The 10,950-nt window shown below is 39.5% G+C and overlaps 1 protein-coding gene across 2 annotated transcripts in view; it reads left to right on the forward strand.

The window, feature by feature from the left end:
* The window catches only part of NLGN1 (neuroligin 1), a 433,184-nt gene that overhangs the window by 107,828 nt on the left and 314,406 nt on the right, over positions 1-10,950 (forward strand). The gene's annotated exons all lie outside the window — the stretch shown is intronic.

The following is a 10,950-nucleotide window of genomic DNA, read 5'->3' on the forward strand; positions in this document are numbered from 1 at the left end:
ATTTCACATTGTTATCTTAATATACCAAGGCACTGTAAGGTGAACACTGTGCCCAAGTTTTTTAAAATACAGCAGTAACTTGTGCTGACTTGTAGCAGAGATAATCCTTTCTAGATCATAATATCATGATGGCATGTAATATAACCTAGAATATGTGGATAAGATTTTCTTTTTTTTTTCTTTTTCTGTCTCTGGTGTTCTAATTAATAATTTTGTTGCTTTAATACATTAAAAAGTTACAAATTACTTTTTTTCTTAAAATTTATTAATACTGTTCAAACAATACTCTTTAAACAATCATGTTTAGTAATTATCATAAGATTCTCTTCCAACTTGTGGAAACACAGTCAAACACCAACTGAGAGAGAGGTAACCACCTCTTCTTGCTTTGCATGTGATAATTGCAGCTTTAGGGTAAACTGTGAGGAAAAAGGGAGGGTAAAACCTTACTCTTTAGTCCACTGGCAGTTTATGGACTTCTGAGCATCAGATTTTCTTCTTGTATTCACAGTATTTATTTTGTGGCTCAACCACTACATACCAAATGACTGTTTTGTTTTCAGAAAGTTCAGGCAACACAACTGTGAATCTGTCCCTCCCAAATGCTTAGAATTAAGCGTTTTATTCCCTAAGGTGCTCTAGCTGTAGTTACAGCAGGAACATTGCTAATGAGCAAATCCATATTTATGTGCGTTTGAGTGACACCATGTTTTTTAAAACAAATGCCTGAAGTACCAGATGTGGAAGTAATACTGTGAGCTTTAGGTTGTGAGTCATAACTGTGCAGACCACAGGGATCTGAGGAGATTCCATGAAGAAGTTGTTCATGTCAGATTTTCACCACAGTTCTATAAAAGTGCAAAGAGCATTTGAAAGTTTCAGGGATAGAGACGCCCAGTATGAAACTCTTTGGATGCTTCTTTTACAAGCTCCAGTAAATGTAAAATGCAAACTGTAGAATAGGTCCTGCCCACAACTTCTGGCAACCTAACCAGGATGGACAAAAGCAGAGAGGGTGTGTTGGGAAATGGGCAGGAGAAAAAGAAAGGAAAACCGTGAGCGCGGAATGGAGTGGAAATGAGCAGCTGGAATTTAACACATTTCTCTAGCAAATGCTGATTATCAAATTATGTTAAGCAATTGCTTCTTTTACTTGAAAGACAATTTGTGTTGACAAGCCCTTTTAAAGAGAGCATATGAAAAGCATGAGGGAACTGAACCACAGAGAAAGGGTACTGTATGTGACTGAATGTGTGGGTTGCTTAGTACGGCACCAGTGTGTTCAGTCTTTATCGCTATCTCAAAACACCTTTTTTCTCTCTCCATTGGCCATGAGAAATATCTTCAGAATCCTAAAATAGTGAGACTCCAGCAGTAGATATCCAGCAACGAAAACAGCAAGCTTTGCACCCTGCCACATTATTAGATTTTTCTTCAACAGTACTTTCTTACAGCTCCTTCCAAATATTCAGGGTGTTTCTGAGCTGTTCGTATAAGATCCTAAGATAGAAAGTCATAGAAACATAATCGGGATGTTTCCAAAGTGGTGTGATTTTAATAAAATTCAAAATGAGTAATGAAGTCATAGAATGGTTTGAGTTGGAAGGAAGGGACCCTACAGATCATCTTGTTCCTTGTTATGGGCGGGGAAACCTTCCACTAGACCAGGCTGCTCAAAGCCCCATCCAACCTGGCCTTGGCTGCCTTTGTGTAACCTGTGCCAGTCCCTCATCATCCTCTTAGTAAAGAATTTCTTCCTCATATCCAATCTAAACCCTCCCTCTGTCAGTTAAAGGCCATTCCCCCTTGTCCTATCAAGTCTCTCTCCTTCTCCTTTAGCTACTGGATGGGACTTTAAGGTCTTTAAGGTCTCCCTGGAGACTTCTCCAGGCTGAACACCCCCAGCTCTCCCAGCCTGGCTTCATGGCAGAGGTGTTCCAGCCCTTGGAGCATCTTTTTGTCTTCCTCTGGACTTACGCCAACAGGTCCATGCTCACTTCTTCCATCTGGATCAAGCTTTCCATTTCAGCTTCTCAAAACACAAAGCTATCTCATATAGGTCTATTGCTGATTATATCCATTATATAAATTTTTCTTCTGTTTATCATAAAATGAAAGGGCTGATGTGAATGTTTGGTATAGAAACAGAGCTGCCAACTTGAAATGTTGAAAAGCAGTGGTTGTCAGCAACAAGCTTTAGTTACTTCCCTTAGGATAATTCCACACATCACACTGATAGGACATTTCTGCTGATGCTCAGTCTAAATATTAATGTGCTACCCTTAGTTCTTGTCAGACCTCCCTCTGATACTCCAGGTTACTCCTGGGGGTCTGTACCTTTTGAATACATGCACTGCTGTTGTTTTCCATTCTTAGGACTTTTTTCCTTTCTTGATCAAAATACTTGGTCTTCTAATCTGGGGAGAAGGTCCAGAAGATTCAATATTTGCGAAACTGAGTGTTTTGAAAGCTGATTCTAAAACATTTGTTGCCTGAAAGCCAGCAAATGTCCACACCCAAAACTCCTGTGTTTCCTTTTTCCCAGAGAATGTATGGAACATGAAAGAACAGGGAAATTAGATAAAGCCTATAAAAGTAGGCAGATAGTAACTCACCTTTTAAAATTAATTTTTGAATAATATACAGTACTATACACCTCTTAAGTATATCCTAATTTCAAATTCAAAGATAAAAAATTCAGTAATGGTAAGTGTGTAGCCTTGAATATATATGCCTTTTTTTCATGATCAAACACTGCCTCTGCATGCCATTCTATGTTCCATATTTGGAAAAACGTCATAAAGATGACTGTCTTTGGATGTCTGAAGTTGTGTGAATCAGTAAATTGTTTATTATCTCAGTGGGAGTTCACTCAGGACATTGAGGAGCTATTTCCTCCTAATTAGTTCCCTAGCGTCCTCTTATAAAAAAAACACCTTAGGCTTCAAGGAGTCTGTTTGGGGTCATTATTTTCTTGATAAATGTACTCCCCACCACTCCAGATTTCCCAGAAGGGAGACTGCAGGGTAGAAGAGTGTTGTGTTGCACGATATATTCCATGATTGGTTCAAATTACTCAATTTACCCAGTATTTTCAAAAAAACCAATCCTAAATCATCAGTCAGCCACATCCTACTTCCAGTGCTGATGCCAGACAGTCATTTTCCCTCAGAGCATCATTGAACATGAGCTCTCCTCAGCTTCTTACTTTGATGAACTAGATGGCTGCAGGGACTGTGCTGAGATTTGAGACATTTCATTTGAGATGTTGCTAGTTGTTTCCACTGCAGATAGCTCTGCAGAAAAGGAGTGGACAACACTGGTTTTACTCATACTAGGCAGAGATTACTGACCTGTAAAATTTACCATCATTTTTTATCAAACCATTGTGAGATGTCATTTTGTCAGATAGCTGTGCTAATGCAAGGTGCTTTATCTTGTCTAATCTTTGAAATGAAACCTACAAGTAAGCCCAAGGCAATGCTGAAAGAGGTTGTCAGTTATTTAGCACATGCTAAAGAAACAAGAACTATTGTTTTGGTCTTTAGATCAACAAATATTTGCTTCAAAAAAAAAAAAGTATATCCTTCATTTTAGACTCAAACTGTAGCTCCATCTGGTGTAAATGTGTTCATTTTCACCTGTCAAAAACCCTTTCATGCTCAGTATCTTGTGATTATTACACTGTGATCACTCTTTGATAGTTGCTCACCTCTACGATCCAGCTTTGCCAAGCTCAGCTTTGTGTTTTCATTTATTCTGTTGGTGCTGAACTGACTCCGACAGAGTTTGAAACACTGGGCTTGTTTTCCCACAGCCTAAATCCTCCCTAAATCCCAGTGTTTTATTTTGGCCTTACCAGACTCCAAGACAGCTGGGTAGACCAGGCACTACAAGTAGAATTGCAGATGTGAAACACTGGACTGTAACAGGTGTATTTGTGTGCTCCTGTAGATATTGTCTGATTCACATCTGTGCCAGACTCACTGCAAAATATGTACAGAACAGGCTGTGAAGTGCTGTGGAGCTGTGACTGCTCAGCAGCAGTACCCATCACGTGTGTGACCCACAGGTGACTGTAGGAGGAGGCAAATACTGCGTTGAAATAATCACCCCTTTAACAAGGGTTGCTGCAATATTCCCTTTGCAAACAAATTCCTTTCAGCCCCTCTCTAATTGGCATCACCTCTCAAAGGTAATACTCCCAGTGTCAGGGAAATACTTTTGGTTTGTTTCAGTGAAACTTTGTTTGATTGAAGCACAAATAAAGGCCTGAAGATATAAATAGAAATAAACTTTTATTGTTAGGAAAGGAACCTTTTTTAATCCCCTGATTATGAAAATATCATACAGACGTGTCTCTTAGGTTTGCAGTGTGAGATTTCAAGCCTTTCTTGCAGTCTCTGAATTTCACATGTGCAGCACAAGCCCAGCATCACTATAAACACGGAGAACAGTTGCGAACAAAGAAAACGGGAAGCTGAGAAAAACAGATGCCTTGCAGTTTGTACACGTTATTTAGTATTGAACTGATCCCTAACATAACATCAGGTGCTTTGTTATGTTCGCCCACCTTAGAAACAAACTGAAGCAGCTCAGGCTTGTGGGGATTGCAGCCACACTGCCTGCACCCTCTACTGGCTGATTCACAGACCTCGGAGGGGGATGGATGATTTTTTTTCTCAGCTATAGGAATAAATTTCTCAGCCTGGAATAATAACATTTGCCAGCAAAAATTTTATAGCATCATTATTAAAAGAAATAGGAAATTTGGGTGTCCTATTTGTCTGGAATAGAAAAGAAAGGGAAAGGTCTGAGAAATAGAAAACGAATGAATTCTTTCATCTTGCCTGAGAAACTATTTGTCGAGAACAACTGTGCTCAATTTCTGTGGCAAGGGAATGCTAAAGTTTGCCACACAGAAGGAGATTAAGCTGCACTGTGCTTATTGTGAATGCCAGAGACGTTGTTCGTTAATGCAAATGCCAGATGTGGGGAAAAAAAAAAAAAAAAAGTGGTGTTCTGCAACCAAGACCTTCTAGAAGTTTGAAAATTAAAATTTGAAGTCATGTCTTTCTGGGTGTGGGATTCACTTTAGTCACAGATAGGTATTAGAAAGTATTTGTATAGATTTAACTTTCGGATGGTTCTAGCTGATCTAGTATAAAAAACAACTGTAGACCGCACACTGTGACTTGACCATAGAATATAGAGGATCATATATTCTCCTGGGTTATGACATCAATTAAATAATAGGCTTCTAGGATGCTGCAGTTTCTCTATTGCCATTTTTTTTTCTCGTTTTACTTTTTCTCCTTGTCTGCCTACACAGATGCCACCTAAAGCTTCCTGAGGTTGTTACTGTCAGAGCAGACAGAGGTATCTGCAGGTATTTTGCATAGAGCAGAGGAGCTCTTTGTGTCTCCAGTTTTCCAGGGTGCCTTGCCGTGCAGCTACTGTAGATCTGGTATTATCACGTGTCTATGTGCAGCCAGAGACACAAAGGCACATAACCTAACATGCAATCATGTCACAGCTGGAATGAAGAATTTTATTGTTGCTACTCTGCTATTAAATCATTAGAACAACCAGATTTTACAGGAATAATATTTTTGGGCTATAAATAACAGCCCAGTTATACTACAGTGAGATTTTCAGAAGTCACAAGTGATTTGCTTTGCCTTCAGTTTTCTTTCTTAAAAGTAATTCTATTTTCAGAAGGAATAATGCCCCTCTCATCGCTTGTTAAAAATGATGTTTCTCTGGGTCCCTCAGTCAAGGAGCTCTTCAGGTGTCTCTGCTTTAGAAATTCTTAGGAATTTCTGTACTCTCTGCTTTGCCTGTATGTTCTTGCCTGTACATGTCAATTTTGTGTCATTTGTCATTGTGCAGTGAATCAGGTTTCCAGACATGACAAGCTTTAAGACTTGCTAAGATAAGCAAGCGAATGTGTTACTGTTTGTACAATGGCATTTTCATATTGATACTATCTCCTAGATTTCCCATCACTATTGAGGCTGATTAATGCCTGCAAAACACGAGAACGTGTCTTTTATAAAACGTTTTTCTATCGGTTCATTATTTTCTATTGCTTATTATAGCAGAATTTCATGAACACATTACATCAACTGCTCCACAAAACCAGTTTGTCCCACACAACTCTCTTGGGTGCTTGGCCTCTTTCAGAGGTCTATCAATGCCCTGTAGCAACACAGACCCTCTGCTGCACCTGCAAGTGACTGCCCGAGTCGGTGCCAAACAGCTGGGGCTGGCAGAGGCAGCAGCACTGAGCTGCCTCAGCCCTGCCTCTTGACCTCCCTCTCCTCCCCAGCCTGGGAATCCCTAGATGGCTTCCTCCTTCTCCTTGGTATGGGAAGGTTGCCTTTGCCTCGGTGATAGAAAAATCAAAATGGATTAGATAGAGTTAAAGATCAGAAAGATAAAATGGTTTGCTCAAGGTCTCCACATGGTCACTGGCAAAGCCAGATCAATGCTCTGCCCTGACCCCAGCCCGGTACCCAATCCCCAGCTCACTCCAGCCTCTTTCAAAGGCAGCTCACATAAACCAGGTTGGAAGTGATTTACTGCTTTTTAAGAGTGTTTTCAAATTGCATCTCTTTCAGTTGTCAGGAATTAACTGGGACTGTCTGAGTTTTAATTAATGGATTTTGTTATTTGGTGCATCTGAAAAGAAAATTCAAGAAACATTTTTGGCTCTTTTGGCCAGTATCCATAATGACAGCCAGGCTAATTATATCGGTCACCAAGTTATCAGAGCAATCGTAACTGGAGGGAAACAGATGCCAAGAGAAGCTGGTAGTAAAATCATGATGTATTTCACAATCATCTTATTACTGACTGATTTAAATAAGGACTTAAAATGTTCTGTCAGTGCTGAGAGAGTGTCAAGGTTCCAGCAAGTCTTAATTCACAGAAGTTCAAGCTCTCCTTGCTTATGGAAACTGACTGGTGAAAAAGGAAATGGTATTCTTCAGTAAAAGCATGTGGAAAACAATTTACTGTTTTCACTTGCAAATGCTAACAATCCAGGCTACATGTTCATTTTTCTGCTGAGGTTAGGTATTAGGAAACAAAACTCTCTGATGAGGTTCCTCTAACTTCCATTTCATCACATCAGAGATGAAGTTGGCCCATAGTTCTCTGTCATTTGCTTACTGGATCTAAAAGAATATAATCTGCATGTAATAGTGACTCAGAGCACCAGCTCCCGCAGGGAATGTCCCTGTGTGATTTCAAATTCGGTACGTCAGAAGTAGTATAGGGTATGTACTCCTCTCAACTCTAGGTTTAAACTAATTTAATTGAAAAAATCCTAGAAATAGGTTGGCTCCCACACATTGTGAACAGAATACCCTTTGTGTAAATGCTTTTCATAATTTGAAAACCAAACCCTGGCCCCATAGTTTCCTGTATTGGGTCACCACAGACCAAGGCACTGCTGGATTATGACTCCAAATAATAACTGAAATTTTGGGAAGGAACAAAGTCATAAAACTCTTCTGGACTAAATGTATTCCCAGCCACATAAACAAGGAAATGGATTTTATAATTAATTCAGAGTTCCCTGGCAAGCACAGTGTTGTAATGTGTTGTAATTTACTGATTAAGTTCCAGTAAGAACACTGGCAATGGCTTTTTTTATCAATATCAGTCTTTTAACAGCACCCAAAAGAACCTGAATCCCAGAATAACCATGGGCAGACTGTGCTCATCTGAGCATCCAGTGATCCTACTCTTGGGTGAATCTGTAGGAACAGGGTTTGTGTTATCCTTGGTCCTGTTTGCTTCCTCTTCCCATGTTCTCGAGCAGCGTTTTGGAAACATGGTACTTTATAGAAAATTGCCTTTGAGAAGTTCAGGCTGAATGGGTGTTTGAAACTTTCCAGCAAAGCTTTTAATCCACTAGGATTCTACTTCACAGAATGCTTTGCCATCCATCAGGCCATTGGTCATGGCTGTTAATTAAATGAAAATGCAAAATAAATCTACAGTGCAGAGGTACAACACAGCCAATTAAATATTCCAGTACAAGGTGCTAATGATAAAAAGCAAATGTCACCCAGGACAACCTGTATGATGTAAGAATACAAATCCTACCAGATGACAAAATGTGTGATTCCCATCACAGGTAGGGAGGAAGAAACCCAGTGGCCCTGACCACTGAAGTGCAGCAGAGATGGTGGTGAGGCCGTTTGGAATATGAGTACAAGCTTGGGGACTTCTGGGGGAGAGAGTGAAGGCAAGATAAAATTGGAACCCTAAGACTATATGCTGCTTATTTTCTTGACTCTTGACATGTGAAAGTCTGACCATTCCTCAGCGAGTTCTTTGCCATACAAGCATATTTTTTAAAATGTGGTTGTTTAAGAATAAAAGAACAATACTAAAGAAAGCAAATAATAACCTTGTTTGAAGTGACTGAGAGACTGTCAGCCCTGTAGCTTTGTGAAGAGGTTTCATGGCCACACTCTGTCGAGGGATGACCTCTTTAAGTGGCTCTTCTTGGCAAGGTTAAACCAAATGAATGGCAATAACTCAGCAGTTACAGCTAACTACAGCAGCTCATAGACAGGCATTATAATTTCATTAAAGTTCTGGCAATCAGGGGCAATCTCAAGAATATAAATGCATTGAGAAGAGTAATCTTAAGTTCCATGAAATCAAAGAAAATATTTAACAAAGTTATTGCAAGAAACAATTTAATGAGCTATCTTGAGACAAATAAATTAATGAATATTTAGAATCTAGTATATGTAAACAGATTCACCTTTTCTACCTATTAGAAAGGTTAATCTTTTTTTTTTCTTGAGAAACACAGCCTGATAAAATTTACACTTGAAAGAAAAACATGACTATCTTAAGTTACATATTGCAATAGCTCATGAAACTTGTGTCACATCCAAACCTTTCCTAACATTGATGTTTCAGGTGCATTCTTTATTTGCTTCAATACGCATTTTAGCTTTGATTGCTAGTTGGGAGCTTCTTTCTTCTTTTTAGCTTTTGATTGTATGTTTTGCTCTTTTTAGAAGTTAGGTGCTTACATGAGGGCTGTACGAAGGGCTTCATGTTCTTAAAACAGGGAAAATGGAGCGGTGTTGAATTTTAGAATATTGCAGAATGCTGGCCTTTGAAATTTTCATGGATTTTCAGTCCTTAGAAATTAATCTCTCTTTCCATTCTTTCAGTAAATGCAGATAACACAGCCCTACCAACACTCAGCCAAACTAAATAATAAATACTGCCATCCTTTAAAGCAATTTCATGTTCCTTATATTATAATTTCTTGACATGCAGCATGTTAAAACATACTTAACAAAGCTCTAATCTATTACGAGCTCTTCTCCCCTTCTTTCAAATGAGTCCAAACACTTCTTACACATATGTATATAGATATATATCATAGAATGAAAAATGGTTTGGGTGGGAAGGGACCTTAAAGATCATCTAGTTCCAACACTATATGTGTATTTATGTATATAAATATGTATCTATGTATAAATAAACGTGTGAATAGGCCACTTAGGTCTTTAAAGCAAGGACATACTGGATGTAGACTGAATCAAACTGCACTGCTAATACAGTAGTGTCAGGCTTTAGGCAGCGTTATTACCATATTTATGTTCAGGCTCAGCTATTACTATCACATCAGTATAGAGAGATTAGTCCTGTACTTCATTTTCCCAACCCTATATCCCTTCCTGCATAACTTTCCCAACCTGCATAACTTTCTGGAGCTGAAGAAATCAGGGCAAATCTTGTTGCCCTCCACAAGCCAGTATTCTCTTTTCTCCAGCAATATTTTGGGTGAGAGGAGAGCTATTGTGGTATTGAGGCCCCTGGAGGGAAGAAGCAAGGAGAAATGTTTGAGGCATGGAGGAGGGAAGCAGGGGGAAAGACAGCAGAAAAGTTCCGGAAAGGGATCCCAACCTTGGTGACAGACCAGAGCAAAAGTGATGCTGTGAATTAATTGATTTCACACATCACTGCTGTGAGAGGGAGTTAAAGAAAAACTTAAGGTGCTCAGACAACAACTTTGTGCCATTTCTGCACAAGTGAAGATGGGTTAGGACCATGTGGAGGCTTGGTAGTCAAAGGTGGGATTGTAGTAAATTGGATGGAAATTATCAGCTCCTGCCACCCACAAAACGTATGGCAAAAGGATAAATGGGTGGATTTTTTCCCATAATTAGTTAGGGACAATGCGCTTAAATGATACTCAGAGCACTCCAATGAGATGTGCACGTGATGGCTCAGGGAACTTGAGGAAGGTAGATACATCCTCCTTCAAGGAGAGAAAGGAAAACTTTACACTCCTGGATTCCAACGGCTCATCGAGTGACAATGAGGGTGCAGTTATTTTATATCACCATTATTTCTTACTTTTCAGTGCAAAAACCAACCTAAAGACAAAGCTACTCCAGGGTTTTGTGCGGATGAAGAATGGCAGAATATCTCACCTGATATTGCCTCTTTGGTGATAGTTTTCTGGCTGTTGACTGATCTGTGGCTGGTGGCAACTGATTGATATTCGTACGCACATTTTCTTTCTAGTTTTGAAACTTTTTTTTTTTCACATAGTGTTCCCTTGAGTCTAACATAACAACATGCCTAGGATTGCTCTCTCAGCAGAGTATGTTCTGCCTTTCCCTTCCATATCTGAGAGCTGTCCACTTTTGGTGGCCAAGAAAGAGTTACATTTCAGAGCACTGAAGGATGCTGGACTTTGATAGTTGATCATGGACTATAACAATTATTGATACTTACCAGGTGAAGAATGTGCCCAGAACATGATTATTCCAGTAGATGGGAATGCCGCAGGATAAACTGCTGCTGTGCCCTGTCACTCTTGCCATGGACATTTAGATGTAGATCCTCAGTGGGACACAGAGACATGAATAGCCCAGTGTGGCTGGGACTGACCTTAGC

The sequence above is a fragment of the Chiroxiphia lanceolata genome, chromosome 10, assembly GCF_009829145.1.
Source record: "Chiroxiphia lanceolata isolate bChiLan1 chromosome 10, bChiLan1.pri, whole genome shotgun sequence".
Classification (NCBI taxonomy): Eukaryota; Metazoa; Chordata; class Aves; order Passeriformes; family Pipridae; genus Chiroxiphia; species Chiroxiphia lanceolata.